Source organism: Carlito syrichta, unplaced genomic scaffold (assembly GCF_000164805.1).
Source record: "Carlito syrichta isolate Samal-C Ts95f unplaced genomic scaffold, Tarsius_syrichta-2.0.1 Scaffold303055, whole genome shotgun sequence".
Taxonomy (NCBI): domain Eukaryota; kingdom Metazoa; phylum Chordata; class Mammalia; order Primates; family Tarsiidae; genus Carlito; species Carlito syrichta.
In genome coordinates, this window is record NW_007247151.1 from 37,583 (window position 1) to 54,759 (window position 17,177).

The following is a 17,177-nucleotide window of genomic DNA, read 5'->3' on the forward strand; positions in this document are numbered from 1 at the left end:
GGGCAAGTGGGAGTGAGTTCCCTGTTGTAGTGGGTGCTTGCCCCTGTAGGGCTGGGGTTGTGGTTGAGGGCCCCAAAGCTGCACACTGGCAGCTGGGTTCCCTCAGGGGTAGTTTTTCTCCCATGGTAGAATGTGAGCGCCATGAGGTGAGAGTGGCCTCCAGCAGGGCCTGCACACAGTGGGTGCTCTATAAACGTTGGGTGAATAAATATGTGAATTGGCAGGGGCTCCCTGGTCACTCCCTCTCAGCCATTCCCCCGCACCCTGGTTCTTCTGCTGTCCTCTGAGCATCCTATACCGTCTTCCCTCTGTTCCAAGTTCTGTTCACACTGTTCTTGGCCAGCTCAGACAGTAGCTCCTCCTGGAAGTCTTCCCTCAATCTTTGTGTCTCACCTCCCTCTGCCCACCCCAGCCTCTCTTTTGAGGGTGCTCTGGGGAGTCGTCTAATTTCTAGAGATCTCTTCCCACAGCTGGAAGCCTGCGACTTGTTCATTCCCATATCATTTGCTCTACAACCCTTCATTAGTTGCCAACTGTGAGGTGGCCCAGGGAATTGGTCCACTGGCTGGGGGCTGTGAGGGACAGACACCTGTGTGGTATCTGGGAAGGCATCCTGGAGGGGGGCATGAAGGGCCTGGGATCTCTGCATCAATCTTGCCCACCCATCCTGCTGCCCATGGCTGCATGACCTGGCAAGCTCTTAATTGTTTCTCTGCTGTTGGGTCCTCCTGTGGTCCTCGCCGGGCACTGACTATGTGCATGGCCTGTGTGCGTGCAACCTGGGAAACCAGGGGCTCTGTGACTCCTCCAGGCCTGCAGGCCACCACCCCTGGCAGCACTGCAAATGGTAGGTGGGGAGCTGAGCACCTCCCAGGGCCAGGCTCCCCCTTCTGTGACGTGATCCTCTTGGCGAGCGGGAGAGGTGGCTCAATCTCCCCATTCTAAGCAAGTCCAGGGTCATGGCTCATCGCTCTAGGCCGGGTGAGGGTGTCACGGAGTGCATGTGTCCAGGGTGGACCCGCAGCCTGGCTCGGGAGTGTGGGGCAAGCTGTGCATTTCAGCTACAGCCAGCCTCCTGGTTTCCAGGATAGACATAGCTGCTGCTTCACCCTGCCTCCTGCTGCCAGACCTTCTCTGGTTCCAGGCATCGGGATCCCGGGACAGCTTTGTTCTCAGGAAGCTTTTCTCCCTTCTGCCTGGAGCTTTCCCAGATGGACTTTGGGGCATGGCCTTAGATGAGGGCTGCCAGGGGATGGGTCCGAGCACCCTTCTCCTGGCTGAGGGCTGTCCTGGCAGGGCCCAGTGCATGTATAGGCCCAGAGCCTGGCATGGACAGCAGCTGCCCCCTCCTCTGTGTGGGGTATGGAAGGGCTGAGGCGTCGGGCCAGGGTGGACTTAAATGGGGTCAGGAACTAAAGCTTGGTCAGAGAGACAGCTGTACCATACCCCATTTCTTGCCCCTCTGCCCAGGGGGCCCCCTCATCCTATCCCAGCTCATGGGGTCTGGCTGCCCCATCCCTGTAACTCGGGCATGCGGCTCATGGTTTTGTCTTTGCCTCAGTGTTTCCATGTGTGAGCCACAGGGAAGTCCCCTGTGTCATGGGCTGTTCTGTGGATCAGGCATGCTAATTTGTGTCAAATGCTTGCAGGAGCTGAGGCCTCACTGAGCATTAAAACGTCAGTGCTGGTTATTCGCCATTCAGTCCCAGCTGCTCACTTCTCCAGCAGATACCGCTGGGGTTGACTCAGTGGACATGGCAGAGTCGACCCAGTGGCCCAGTCCTGGCTCTCTGGGGTCCCAGTGAAAGAGGAGGGTGTGGGATGCTTCACACATGCAGGTTGACCCCTGGCCCCAGTGTGGGCACACAGCACGGATGGGTGGGACACAGGTGCCTCATGGGTGAGGGTTGGGCCTCCTGGTTGAGCACACTGGGGGACGTGTGGTTTGGGCCCGCGAGCCCCTGGATCTGGGTGATGGAGGAGCCCTGGGTGGGGAGAAGCTGTGTGGTGGCTTTGCCTCCCTCAGCCCTGGGGCTTGCTGAGGGGACATGGTGGGGCCGAAAGTGACCCCCCAGCCATGTTGCCATGGCAGCCCTAGGCCCGGGGAAGGCGGTTTCCAGCCATTGCCCCAAGCCTGGCTGGGGTGGGGGTCCTGCCTTTGAGCCGGAGCCATGCCAGGGATCCAGCCCACCTGGGCCGGGCCATACCTGCTGCTGAACGTGTCCAGATGTGGCCTGATGGAAGCCACATGCCCGACCCGCGGGTTGGGGAGAAGGGCCTGATGTCTGCTGTCACTCAGGGAGCTTTGTGAGGGTGGTATCTCCACAGGGCTGGCACAGCGGAAGGCACAGTGGAGGGGACCCAGGGACAGGCCCTTCAAGAAGTTGGGGGTTCGAGGAACAGCTGGAGGCAGCCCCTGACCTGGAGGCCTCGGCACAACCTCTGCGGGCCCTAGGGATGCGTGGCAGGAAAGGGACCCTTCCCCGGGGACTCACATAGCGATTCTGGAGGGCAGGGGTCTTGGAGCTGTGGCCCTCTGCTGATAGAGAAGCTCCTTTGGGTTCAAGCGCCTGCTTCTGTCAGTTTCAGATGCGGCCTGGCGTGCGACACGTGCCAGGCGTGGTTGCAAGCACTGATTCTTCAGCACTTTATTCCTCACAGCAGCCCCACTCAGTTTGCAGGGATGGAAGGTGGGCTTCCGAGAGCCCAGACCACTTGCCTATGGATACGGGGCAGAAAGCAGTGGGCCCAGGCCTCACCAGTACTCTTTGCTTCCTCCAGCTCTGGCAGTCGTGTTTGAGCACCCACTGTGTGCGTGGGCCTGGATATAGGGTTGAGTGGAGCAGCCCCTGCCCTCAAGGAGCTTAGGCTTTAATGGGGGAGATAAAGAAGCCAGTGTCACCCAGGTGTGAAGTCCCCAGCAGTGCTCTGCAAGCCTGTTTGCAGGGATCTGATTCCTCCTGGGGATCCTGGAGGGCTTCCTGGAGGAAGTGATGCTTGAACAACAACGTGAAGGACAAGGTTGTAGGTGGGGAGTGGTGAGAAGAGGGTGCTCCAGGTAGGGGGATGGCACATGCAGGGCCCTGTGGCCAGAGGGAACTGAACTCTATTGAAGGAAAGCTCTGTGGGAGGTATGAGAAGAGGTTGGAGAGGGACAGGGCCAGGCCCTGGGTGACATGTGCATCCTCAGGATGAAGATACGGGCCTTTGTCCCAAGGGCAGTAGGGAGCCATGGAAGGCATAAGGGAGGGGCTAGCATGCCCCAATTTGTGTTTTGAGGTGCCCTTTCCAGGTGCAGGGAGGAGAACACAGGAACGTCTCTGAGGCCTCCAGATTTAGGTTGTGTCGCACAGAGTGACCTGCCTGGATTTGACCTTGTTCCCTGGAGGATTTCTGCAGATGCTCTTCGCCTTCCCTGTGGGGGGCTCCCCAGTGAGTCCCACAGGTCACATACCCACCAACAGCTGTGGGGTGGTCTTCCTGCCACTCTCTCCAAGCCAGTGCCAGTCTTTCCTTCTGGGACACATTTCAGTCATGGTAGAAATGATCTATGGCCATAGTAACACAGGTGACTGCCAATGCCAGAACCTCTGTAGCACACAAAATATATGTTGACTATTGCTCCAAGTCCATGGGACAGCTGGGCAGTCCACAGACCCGGCCCTGCGTGGCTGATGTCAGCTAGGCTTGAGCTGTGTCTGTAGTCAACTGAAAGCTCAGCAGGTACAAAATGGCCTTAACGGGGATGGCTGTGTCAGCTCCACGCGGTTTTTCTTCCTCCCACGGGTTAGCCCTGGCTTGTATTCATGGTGGAAATGGGGGCAAGAGGAAGATGAGAAACACAGGTACTTCATCTGGGATCTTTAAGATGGAGAGCACCCCTTCAGTGATTAGGAGACACAGGATGGAAAGAAAGATTTTGTTGCTTATGGGTCCTGAGAGGTACATGGCACCTGTGGAGGCGACACAGAGGCCGGGGAGGGAGGGAAGAAGAGAGAAGTGGACCTGGGCACTTGCTTTTGTTGCAGTCCAGGACGGGGCCATATGGCAGGTGGTATTTGGGCAGTTTCAGGCCAGCAGGCCTGACATTTTAAACCAACCAATGCAGAATGCTTTCCTGGAAGGAGGTGTTACCTTGGAATCTTGCTGACCCCAAGGTCAGGAGGTGGTTTGAGCTGAGAGCCATCCAGCTTCCGGTAGAGGACAGACCACAGGATCTCTTCTTCCTGTTGGAGAGCCAGGTGCAGAGTGGAGGTGAGGCAGCATATTAGTCATAATCTTCAGCACACAAGGACCCTCGCATGCAGGCTCAGAATGGGCATAACCAGTGCTTACACCACATTCTGTTGCCAGCCCAGACAGGAGGCCAACCCAGATTCAGCGGCTCCCTTTACTGAAAATTGTTAGAGTCATGTTGTAGTGCTCACGTTGCAGTGGGTGTTGCAGTGGTCATGTTGCAGTGGGCATTGCAGTGGTTGTATCACAGTGTTGCATTGCAGCAGCTATGTTGCAGTGGTTACAATGTGCATTGCAGTGGGTGTTGCCATGGTCATGTTGCAGTAGACATTGCAGTGGTTGGATTGCAGTGGCTGTTGCAGTTGTTGTGCTGTGGTGGTTACATTGCAGCAGTTGCATTGCAGTGGTTGTTGCAGCAGCTTCATTGTGGTTGAGTTTCAGTGGTCATGCTGCAGTGGGTGTTGTAGTAGTTGCATTGTAGCAGTTGCATCGTGATGATTGCACTGCAGCAGCCATGTTGCAGTGGACATTGCAGCAGTCACACTGCAGCAGTTGCATTGTAGTGGTTGCATTGCAGTGGTTGTATTGAAGTAGGTGTTGTAGCAGGCATTGTTGTGAGCATTGTAGTGGGTGTTGCAGTGGTTGCATTTCTGTAGGTATTGTGGGTGTCACAGTGGTCGCACTACAGTGGTCATGTTGCAGTGGGTGCTGCCATGGTCACATTGCAGAAGGAATTGCAATGGGTGTTGCAGTGGTTGTGCTGCAGTAATTGTATTGCAATGGTCGCCTTGCCGCAGTTACATAGCAGTAGGTGTAGCAGAGGTCACAATGCAGTGATTGTCTTGCAGTGGTTGGACTGCAGCAGTCACATTGTAGTGGGTGTTGCTGCAGTCTTACTGCAGTGGTTGCAGTGGTCTTATTGAAACAGTCACATTGCAATGACCATGTTACAGTGTTTGCTTTGCAGTGGTGTGGATCAATTAAGGGAAGGAGAATCAGGGTGTCAGAGCCGTACCAGTTGCTTCATGTGCTTCATCTCATTTATTCCCCACAACCACCTTGCAAGAAAGGGATGACAAGTCCCTTCCAACAAGGGGGGGAACCCTGTGCTTGGCCATGGACCAGGGTAGATAGCTGTTGGGCCTGGCTCTGAATCCAGATCTGTGGGTACATAAGGTATCTCTGGATTTCCTGCTTGGCTGTCCAGGTTGAAAGCTGGCTCTGCCCCTCGCTAGCTGCCTGCCTTTGGGCGAATGCTTAACTGCCCTGGGCCTTGGTTTCCTCCTTTGTAAATGGGGCTTACTGATGGCTCCTTTCTAGAGCTGCGTTCTCACTTAGAAGAAAACTTCTGTTGGACATGGTGTTGGGGACTGTCGCACAGTAGGGCTCCACTTTCAGCTGATATCCTGGGTGATGGGATTGCAGCCTGGGGCTTTGCTAGGAGGGCAACGGCCTCCAAGTTGTGGACTGTATCCTACTCTCACACCCAGGCTGAGGCAGCAGATGCAGCTGGCCTGAGGCTGAACCATGCCTGGGGGTCCTTGGTCTCCTGAGCCCTGAGCCTTCCAGAATCCTGGGTGCCCCAGCAAACTGCAGCTTGAGGTCTGTGTTGCTTCCCTGGGGAGAACCCCATCTGGGCCCAGGAAGGCTTGTATGGCCTCTGACCTGCAGTATCTGGGGCCTCGAGGGGAGGATTCTGGCAGAGGTCAGAATTGTGTGGGCTGGGCTCTGCTGGGACCTCCACCCCCATCCTCTCCTGGGTCTCCATGATGGGAAAGGAGACTTGGGGCTGAGTTGCGCTGAGGCTGCACCTGCCTTGACCCTCAGAGGGTGAAGTCCTGCTTCTGCTGCTCCTGGTTATGTGGTCTCAAGCAAGTGACTTTTCCTTTCTGATCCTCCATTTCCACATCTGTGACACAGTGGCAGTCATCTCAGGATGCTGGAGAAGAGTCATGGGGATAATGTCAGCCAGCCCAGAGCCGCCGCTTGGGGCCACGTGTTCCCTTCTTTTTCCTGCCAGAGGGTCACTGCACTCTAGGGGGCAGGCAGGGGATGGATTCGTGTTTTTGTTTCAGAGAACAGATGTGTGTCTCCTCTGGTGACCAGAGTGGTGCACTCCGGCAAAGGAGCAAAGGGGCCAGGTCTGTGAGGCTGGGCAGGGGTATCAGCTGCTCCCTTCCTGCCCCCCCAGCCCTCCCCCATGTGTGTCACTTCAGTTGCTTCAGATGTGCAGCATGGCGTTCCTCATGGGCCGTCCTCTCCCCATGCCACGCCTTTGCTCCAGCCCCTGCAACCACGTCAGCAAATTCCAGAACTGAAGAGCCCACCCTCTGCTTCATGCGCTGGCCGAAAGGCCACCTTCCCAGACATGAGTAGGGTGCTTCCCCTGCTAAGTCTGAACACCCGAGCTCTCTTCGTCACCCTTATGGGGTCCCCTGCATCAGTGGCATGTTTATTGTGTGCCAGGTACTGCGATCATCTGTGCGTGCTCAGTCCACTAAGCCTCATGACAGCCCAGTGAGGCCGGGTGACATCATTGTGACCATTTTATTGGTGAAGTGAATTAGGCCCAGGCAGGTTAAATGATTTGTCTTAGGTCTCTGATACCAGTAAAACCGGTGTCTGCTGGCCACAGACTTGGCCCTTTGCCTTAGGTATGTCCACCTCCCACTGGTAGATACTGCCTGTTGTTGGCAGGCTGAGGCTTCAGGACTGCTCTGGGTCTCTGGCCCTTGTGAGGCAAAGCTGGGCTCAGGGCAGGACTGGTAGGCCCTGAGTAATGTACTCGTCCTCAGCCCCAGGCACGGAGCTAGGGAAGCTGGGAATCTCTGGGATTCTGCCATGTGGTGGTGCATAGGATAGGCTGGAAGGGCAGGAGTCTCTGATAGAGTCCCCGACCTTGGAGAAAAGCTGGCTCGTCCTACTTCCAGCCTCCTCTCACCTGCCTGGCTCACCCACCCAGGGCCACGTGCTCTGACCAGGCTTTGCCAAGTGTCGGGGATTCGATGGGAATCAGATAGGTGAAGACCTCCCCCTAGGGTGGGGGTCCCTGCTGTGGCTCTAGAGACTGTGGCCAGCAGACCTTTGGGATGTGCATGCTGGGGAACTGGAGCCAGGTGCCGAGGAGCCGCGGGATGAGAGGGTACCATGGGGAACAGGGACCCACATCTCAAGTGCAGGGCCCCACTGCCTTGTCCCACTCCCATGAAGCCCTGGGCTATGGAGGCCCAACAGGGCCATGACTTTGGTCTTTCTTTCTTTCTTTTTTTTTTGAGTTGGAGTCTCACTCTGTCACCCAGACTGGAGTGCAGTGGCCGCTCCCGGCCACCGCAGCCTGACCTGCTGGGCTCCGGTGATCCTCCTGCCTCAGCCTTCTGAGTAGCCGGAATTACAGGCATGCGCTACCATGCCCGGCTGATTTTTTGATTTATTGTAGAGATGAGGTCTCGCCAAGTTGCCCAGGCGGGTCTCGATCCCACAGGTTCAGGTAATTCACTCACCTCAGTCTCCCAAAGCGCGGGATTACAGGCTGAGCCACCGAGCCCGGCTGGTTTTGGTCTTTCTAAGAGAAGTCAGGGTCTGGAATTTTATGCAACAACTACCAATTTGTAAATGTTGGTGATTATTTCACATGTTTAGAGCACACTCAAAGCACCCTGGGGCCCTGGCTTGCTGTCACAACTTAGACTCACAGAGTGTGGCCTTTCCCACCCCTTCCCACTCTTCATGGCCCCACCAGGACCTCATGGTGGGCCAGGAGGAGGTGGCCAGAGGCCCAGTGAGTGCAGGATGTGCAGACCCAGAGCCCTGATCCTGAGCCAGGCTCTCTCTTCCCAGGCCTCCTTCCCAGAGGAGTCAAAGCTGTAGAAAATCAGTTTCATGGATGGACCATGTGCAGGAGTGAGAGCGGGGCCCACAGGGGATGGCGCAGCACCTGGAGTGGCTCTAGGGAGTAGCTGCAACCTCAGTGAAGAGGCAGCCGTGCATGTACAGGGACCCCAGGGTGCCCTCCTCCAGGTCAACCTTCTCTTGGCCAGGAGCAGGACTGAGCTGGGTGGAGGCTGGGCCTGGTGCAGATGGGGAGGAGGTGGCAACCTTGGGGAGGATGGCCGTGCAGGAGTGAGCTACTGTCACCTGGGTGGGCTCAGGTCTGGAGCTCAGGATGCAAGTGTGGCCTGAGGAGAATGGCTGTGCTTCTGTCCCTTCCCCACCTGGTGGGCTCCACCTGGCAGCCGGGGGTTGGTTGATAGTGTGGTGGGTGACTGTGGAGGCGATCCCACAGTTCCTCACCTCTCACCACATGGCTCCTGGAGCTGGGATGCAGAAGCAGAGAGGCCAGGGGCACAGCTGGGCTTTAAGTGGGGCCGTCTCTGCCTTCCTGTCTCTCAACTGTGACTGTCCTGCTCAGTGTGGGAGTGGGGAGCATGTCACCCTGGCCTCTCCTGGGCACCTTTGCTCAGCACTGATGGTTTGACTTTTAATATTCAAGTGGTCAGCGATCCTGCAGGCTATATGGGGAACGGATATATTTTGGTGAGTGGGAGGCATTGGGGAATCAGATCGGTCAGCGCCTGATCAAGGTCTGGCAGGAGGGCCTGGTGGGGTCACGGTCCCAAGGACAGTCAAGAGACACGTAATGACTTTTTGGTTAATGACAGATGTTGTATAGGAAGGTGGTTCTGTAAGATTACAGTGGAGATGGCAAATTCTATCATCTAGTGACAACATACCATCATAAGGTCTTACTGCAACATATTGCTCATGTGTTTGGGTGATGCTGGTGTAAACACACCTACTACACTGCCCGTCATATAAAAGTATAGCACATACAATTATGTAGAGTACATAATACTTGATAATGATAATAAACGATAGTGTTATGGTTTATGTCTTTACTATACTGTGCTTTTTATCATTGCTGTAGAGTTTATTCCTACTTCTAAAAAATCCTCAGACAGCCTTGGGCAGGTCCTTTGGGAGGCATGCCAGAAGAAAACATTGTCATCATAGGAGCTGGGAGCTCCATGTGTGCTACATGTGTGTTACTGTCTCTGAAGACCTTTCAGTGAGACAAAAAATGGTGAAAGACAGTGATATTGATGATTCTGACCCTGGGTAGGCCTAAGTTAGTGTGTGTTTGTGTCTTCCTTTGCGTGTGTGTGTGTGTGTGTGTGTGTGTGTTTATGTGTGTGTGTGTGTGAAAACAGGATTTATTGAGATGACAGAAAAGCTCCCACAGTGGGAGGGGATCGCAGGGGGTTGCCCTATGTTTTCACTTTTAAGAAAAAAAATGTAAAAAGTCAAGAGAAAAAAAAACCTAAATAGAGAAAAGCTTACAGCACAAGGATATAAAGGAAAAATACTTTTGTAGGGCTACACAAGGTGATTGTGTTTTAAGCTAAGTTTTATTACAAAAGAGTCCAAATGTTGAGACCATTGTAAAGTTTATATAGTAAAGAGCCTATGGGAAGCTAAGAAAAATGTTTTTCATAAATGGAGTGTAGCCCAAGTGTGCCATGTGTGTAAAGTCTGCCCTAGTGCACGGGACTATCCTGGGCCTTCTTTCACCCCCTCACTGCCTTGCCCAGGGCAGTTTCCAGCCCAGGAGTTTCCTTTCCTGTGAGTGCCCTTGATGGGCACACTCCTTTATCTTTATGCCATGTGTTTCTGTACATTTTAGGTGTTCAGCTATGTTCACATTCACAGGTAATCTCCAATTGTTTGCGGTTGCCTACAGCATTCAGTCTGGTTGCATGCTGTGCAGGTGATAGCCAGGAGCAACAGGTTACCCTGTACCCCTTAGGTGTGTAGGAGGCCACACCTTCTAGGCTGTGTAAGTGTGCTCTGTGATGTTTGCTTGATGAAATCACCTAGTGATACGTGACTGGATGGGAGTGAAGAGAATGGAAAGCTGCTGGGTGCAGTCACTGGGAGCTCGGTTCTAGAGGGCCTCATGGCTTCCCTTTGGGAATGCTGAGCCCCAGGACCCAGACTGGCAGCCACCGGACACCTTGCCAGGGCTGCCTGCCTGCCTGGCTTTCGCCGGCAGAGCCACATGCGGTGACTGTTCCCAGGGCACCTGCTGCCTCCCCTCCAGGCAGGAGTTCTGAGTCAACATCTCCCGGGCCAGCACGGTCACCTGGAGCTTTACAGGAATCCACGGTGGACCCTGCTGGTGTTCCACTTCCTGTTTGCCTCTAAGAGAAAAAAACATGGCCAGTTTTTAGTAATGCAATATTCTTATTTTTTAATCAACCACTATTTATTAGTGTGTAAAGGTATGTTTACTTTTCTCTTACAGTAAATACTGGCGTGGGCACCCCAAAACTGCCTTGTAGTTAAATATCTCTCTTGGAATGAGAAACTATACAGAAGGAACAGAAAATAGAATTAAGTCATGTGTAGGGTTCATCAATAAATGATACTTTACAAAATACTATTCCAGGAACCAGAATTGATCAGACTGCAGCTTGAGCAGACACGTCATCTCTTGGGTGGCAGCAGCTTCTGAAGCTAGTGATGGAAGCGAGAAAGGCAGTTGGTGAGGGCCCGTGCACACCCTTCGTGTCTTGCCTGTTCCACATGCTCCTTTTAAGCAGAGTTCTGCTTGTCAGGAATTTCCTGCTTCTCCTGAATCAGGGCAGCTCAGGGTTGTGCAAGTGACTTTTCTCTTTCTTTGTATAGAGTTGGCTTCTAAATGGTTGTAAACATCTAAACAGAAAGAATCCATTAAAATGCAGAGAAAAGGTGCACACACCGCTGGCTCTCTGGGAGGCCAAGGAAGGTGAGGTCTGTTCACAGGTCATCGTACTGCTTAGCCACCACCTCCCAGAGCTTCCTAAGGGTAGCTGGAAGCCAAGTGCTGTAGGGTCTCATGGCCTTTCCCTCCTGCCCACGTTGTTGAAGCCTCCCGTAGAGCACCCCTTTGGTAACTGACTCTACCAGGTACAGCACACCAACACCCGCGAGTTCTTCCTGGAAGCCCATCCCACACCAGGCAGCTGGGATAGACCCTCAGCGGGGCTGTTTGAAGGGGAAGGGGGCTCTGTGTAGAAGCCCATTATGGTCCAGTACTTGCTCTCCTTTGAGATACATATACACAGACATTTCAATTTTCACATAAAGATGTTCTCTTACAATATCACATCCCATCACCCACATATAACTTAGTTGCCAATTCCCTAATCAGGCCATATTCATATTTCTCCACTTGTCTCCCCAAAGGGTATTTTGTATAGCTCATTTTGTAAAATTCATTTCAAATCAAGGATGATTAGAATTTGGTTTATTTTTGGTTGTTCTATCACCTGAGTTTCCTTCCTTTTAAAAATGTCCATTGGAGCATAATATAATACTTTTGAGTACCTTGTAATCTTGATTAATATATCAATACTCCTCCCAAAACGTTATTAGCTTGATATGTATAGGCAGTAAAGCACACGCATCTTAATCAAATAGCTCAGTGAGTTTTTACACATGTGTGAACCCAGGCACTCCACCCCCATCAGGACAGAAGATACTCTAAGCACCCCAGAGGCTTCCTGGTGCTCTCCCCCATTTTACCCACCCTCACCACACTGAAGTTGCAATCTGACCTTTGTCACCATCAGTTACTCTTGCCTGCACGTGAACTTATTTTGTGTGATGGGAGCCATGCTGTGTGATCTCCTTGATATTTGGCTTCCGTAGCTCAAGGTAATGTATTTGATACCTGTCCACGTTATTGCATGTAGCAGTAGTTCATTTAAAAAAAAGTTATCTTTGCTATCCCATTATTTGAATGAACCATAGTTCACTGACCTGTTTTAAGGTTGATGGGCATTTGGTTGTTTTTTGGTCCTGGGCTGTCATGAGCACAGTTGCTGTAAGCATTCTTGCATGTGTGTTTTAGAAGCCTTAGGCAGTCTTGTCTGTTAGCTCTATACCTGGGAGTGGAAATATCGCAGCAAATGCTGTGTTGGGCATTCGTCAATCCTGCCAGTTTTCCAAAGCATGTTGCCCACCTGCATCCCTTCCAGCAGTGCAGGAAGATTCCATTCACTGCACATTTTGCTAACACTGGATGTTGCCTTTCTTGTTAATTTTAGCCCATCTGGTGGGTGTGGAGTAATGTCTCATTATGGTTTTAATTTGTATTTGCCCATAGGTTATGATGTTAAGCACATATTTCTATTTTTATTGGCCATTTTGTTATTGGTTGCCCGTTCTAAGATTGGTTTATGTGTCTTATCATTCATGCTCTGGTTATAAGTCTAGTTGGATTCGGAGTGTCTGACCTCATTCTATAACTTGCCTGTTCATTCTCGGATGTTGCTTTCTGGTGAATACATGACAAATGCTGGCGTCTGAGAATGCAGATTCCTAATGGCAGGAAAGGACCATTTATTCATCGTTACCGTTATGATAGTGTATATTGTGTCCTGTCTGAGAAATCTCTGTCTGCCCCAAGGTCATGAAGATGTTTTCCTGTGCTACATCTTGATATTTTATTGTTTTATCTTTCCAATGTAGCTCTTTGGTCCATGTGGAATTTGTTTCTGTGTGTGGTATGAGTAGGAGTCAGAGTTCATTTTTTCCCTTAAAATGGGCGCTCAGTTGGCCCCATACTGCATGTTGAAAGGCTTTTCCCCCTGCTGACTTCCCTTGCACTGTTGTTAGGAGCCGTGTGGCTATCCACGTGTGGAGCTGTTTCTGGACTCTCTGTTCTGTTGTCTGTCTTGGCACCAAGACCACTCTGTCTTGATTACTGTAGCTTTGTAGTAATTTTTAACATCTGGCAGTGAGAGTTTTCCAGGTTTGTTCTTTTTCAAGATTATTTTCACTATTCTAGGTCCTTTGCACTTCCATTTAAATGTGGTACCAGCCTATCAATTTCCATTTTTAAAAGTCTGCTAGCATTTTGATTGTGTTGAATCTTTGGCTCAATTTTGAGATGTGACATCTTTTTTTTTTTTTTGAGTTGGGTCTCACTATCACCCAGGCCAAAGTGCAGTGGCATGACCACAGCTCACTGCAGCCTCAACCCCCAGGCTTAGACGACCCTTCTGCCTCAGCATCCCAAGTAGCTCACTACCACACAGCTGATTTGTTGATTTTGTGTAGAGATGAGTTGTTGCTATGTTGCCTAGGCTGGTCTTAAACTCCTGAACTCAAATAATCTTCCTGCCTCAGCCTCCCAAAGTGCTGGGATTACAGGTATGAGCCACCATGCCTAGCCAAAAACTGACATCTTAATATCAATTTTCCAATTCATGAACATGATTTATCCTTCCATTTATTTAGGACATTTTAACTTTTTCAGTGGTGTTTTATAATTTTCAATGTAGAGGTATTATGGTTTTTTAGCTAGATCTAGTCCAGGTTATTTGATGCTTTTGATACTAGTGCAAATAATATTGATTTTAACACTTTGTTTTCTAATTATTTGTGGCTCATATTAGTTCTCTTTTGCAGCCATTCATTTAGCTCATGATTCTGTGGGTTGGCAATTTAGGCTTGGTGACCCTGGTCAGGTTGGCAATTTAGCCTTGGTGACCCTGGTCAGGCTGATGTCACCTGAGCTGATGTCACCTGAGCTGGGGACTGTCACCAGCTGGAGGCTGGCTGGCCTTGAATATCTAGAGTGGGTATCTCTGCTGCATGGGATCTCTCGTCCTCCAACAGGCCAGCCCAGACTTGTTCCTATGGGGCCATGGCAGGATCCCGGAGAGAGAGCAGAAGCTTAAGGCCTCTTTGGATTTCACATGCACTGTATCCTGTTGCCCATAACAGTGTAGTCAGAAGGCTGACCCAGATTCAAGAGGTGGAAACAGACACCACCTCCCAGTGGGAGGAGCTGCAGAGAATGGCGGCTGTTTCTGCGATGATCACAGATAGGATGGCAATCAAATGGAAAGTAGCAGCCACAACTGAAGTGTTGGATCTTCACTGAAGTCCTACATATGTTAACCAACCAGGTATGGATTAAAGTTAACCTGCACACTCATATTGCGATACATAACATATGGAAGCATTTTCAAGTCAGTTTCATGTAGATAACAGCCTGGGCAGTGGATACAGGGCTGCATTCCAGGCTTGGCTCAGTCACTTTCCTCACTGCAAGAGGAAGATGATCATCCCTAACATGCAGGGGTGTAGGGAGAATTGAGTGGCGTGACACATTCAGAAGTCCCTGTTGCGGCCCACCATGCCATGCGAGCAGATGCCAGCTCTTCCCACTCAGCTTCAGAAGCAGCCCCAGTTTAAGCCAGCCCACCCCCTCTTGCCCTGCCCCCCAGTACTGCAGGCTTTTGTGACACTCAGTTTATCCCTCTTGAACTGGGCTACAGCTGACAAGCTGACATCTTGTAAAATTTATAGCGCTTCAGATGAACATTTTTCCAATTCTTTCTGGCGGTTGTCTCTCTGGATTGTGGAGCCATTATATTTTTGTTCCAGTGTCAGGGGTCAGACATGTTTAGAGGCCTTTGGAAAACCTGCAGGCCTGAGATGGGTGGGATGTTGAAGGGTGCAGTTAAGCCCACCCTACTCGAGTGTTCTGGACATGTTTGGACAGTGTGGTCAGAGTGTCATTTCCCAGAGCACAGCTTGCCTGGACCATGTGAAGCTGGAGTTGGGTGGGGGAAAGACTGCATTCCATATGCTACACATCTCTCTGTGCTCAGACCCCATCTCTCACCATTCCTGGGTTCAACAGACCTGCAGCCTGGGTACCCTGACTCTCCTGAGGAGTGGGAGTCACTCACCAAACAAGCCTGCTGCTTTAGACCCCATGTGAGACCTTTGGCACATCGCTCTGCTTCCCTGGGCCTCGGTTTTCCAAGCTGGCTAGTGACTTTTCTACAGTGATCCTAGCTCTGTGGGCTCTGGCCAAAGGGGGAGTCCTAGCCCCTACCTGGGACTAGGAAATAGCTCTTGCCCGCGGGCCATGCATCTCAAGCTGGAAGAGCTGAATGGCTGGGCTGGCTTCCAGAAGGCATCATCAGGGGAGGCTGAGAAACCCCAGAGTCTAGGTCCCCTGACTCCAACCCCTGTGCAGAGCCCACTGTGAGAATGGACTTGGGGAAGGGGCAGTAGGGGAGCCAGGGGAGTGGCAGGGGGCCCTGCTTCCTTTGGAGTAATTGATACAGACTGAGGGACTTGGGCTTCCTTACCCATCCTTCCTTCCTTCCTTCCTTGGAAGTTCTGCTCAGGGGCCTGCATGCTGGAGCCACACAGCATGGGTTAGAAATGGGCCTGTTAGAACCCTGCAGGGCCTCTGTTGGGGTGTGTGGTCTGGGGCAAGCAGGGCCTTCTCTTTCCGTCTTAGCCTGCTTGTCTGTAAAATGGGGGTGGGGATAGGATCCTCCTAGAGCCAGAAGGAAGATGCTGTGGGTACAGGCTGGGGCCTAGCAGGTGGCTCTGCCAAGCCTGAGATCCAGCCGGTCAGCGGGAGCGGCTGTTGCCTCCACTGGCCAGGCTTGGTTATGAGCAAGTGGGTGAGGTGCCAGCCTGAGGGGTGGGGAAAGACAGTGAACACCCATACAAGGAGCACAAGGGTGTTGGGGACAGGAAGAGCAGTGGTGATGTCGAGCCAGCTGCCAAGAGAGCATGGTCAGGAATAGCCAAATGGCAGAGAATAAGCCAAAAAATGGCATCAGCAGCTCTCGGCTGCTCTTGCCAATTTTTGGCCATTCCCTGCCATTTCTTTCATCCTGGGACCAGCAGACATGGATGGCTCAGGAACCCTTCTGGTTTTTCCACTTTACAGTCCCTGTAAAAAGACTTGAGGCACCTCCCCGAGCCTGCAGGAAACTCCCACCCTATTAGCGTACCAAGGCAGGCAGGAATATCAGTGCTGCAGCAGTCTGCCAGCTGTTTGCTCAGGCCCAACAAACATGTTGTTCAAACAGGGCCCTGGTGGGGATGACCCTGTCATCAGCCCCCTGCCAGGTGTGGAAATTTCTCAGCAGCCTTTCCAAAGCCAGAATTCTTTAGGGCTTTAATGTCCAGGAATGGGGTCTGTCTGGAGGGGTCATGACCTCTGGACTGGATTGTTCTGGGCATCCACTGTCCTATGATCAAAGGAGGTTAGACTTCCCGGAATCTGGGAATCCTTTTATACAGAATGGGTAATACCTGCATATGATAAGAAACAAAGACAGAAGACAAGAGGGGTAAACAGTTTCCTTCCTCTCTTCTGGGCCTGGGTCACCCCCTAGACAACCTCTATTATGGTTTCTTGGGTCTCCTTCCAGAAATACTCCGTACATATCCACAGATCTCTTTAGGATAGGAAAAGGGCCGTCCATTATAGACACTACTCAGCATTGACTCTTTAAAAAATCCTCTTCCCAGTATATGCAGAAGTTATTTCCTGTGAGAGAGAGTGCACATCTGTCTCTTTGTGACACCTACATGAGACCGGATGGATGTAGCATCAGTTATCTAGTAATTGCTCTGTAGATGGGATTTTGTTGTCTCTGGATCTTTGCTGTCACAAATAGGGCTGCAGCAAACAGTGGTGCCGTTCCTGTTTGTGTTCACGGGGCATCTATCAGCAGATTCGATTCCTATCCTACCAGCCCCATAGAGTGAGTGCCTTCTTTCCAGGGCAGCAGGGAGGGGATGTGCTGGGTCGCCGTTTTTTTATACTGCATTTTTTAATGACATTGAAAGGACAAACATGGATTTAACATACCCAATGAGCGACCATTTTAAATTGCCTAAATCTCATGTTTTTCTAGCAGTTCACTTAACTTACCCTCTAGTCACCACCCAAGGACAGAACCAGCTTCTCAGAGGTAGCTATTGATAATTGTGTTACAACTCCCCTCCCCAGCTTTTTTGTACTAATTAGCTTTTCTACTTCAGGTATTTGCCTCCACCCATAAGACCCAAGTTAACCTAATCAGCCCTTTGTGACCTTCATGACACAGACAGACCCCATCACCATGGCAGCC

General features: G+C 51.7%; 1 pseudogene; it reads left to right on the forward strand.

The window, feature by feature from the left end:
- The window catches only part of LOC103259890, a 41,507-nt pseudogene that overhangs the window by 1,812 nt on the left and 22,518 nt on the right, over nt 1–17,177 (forward strand).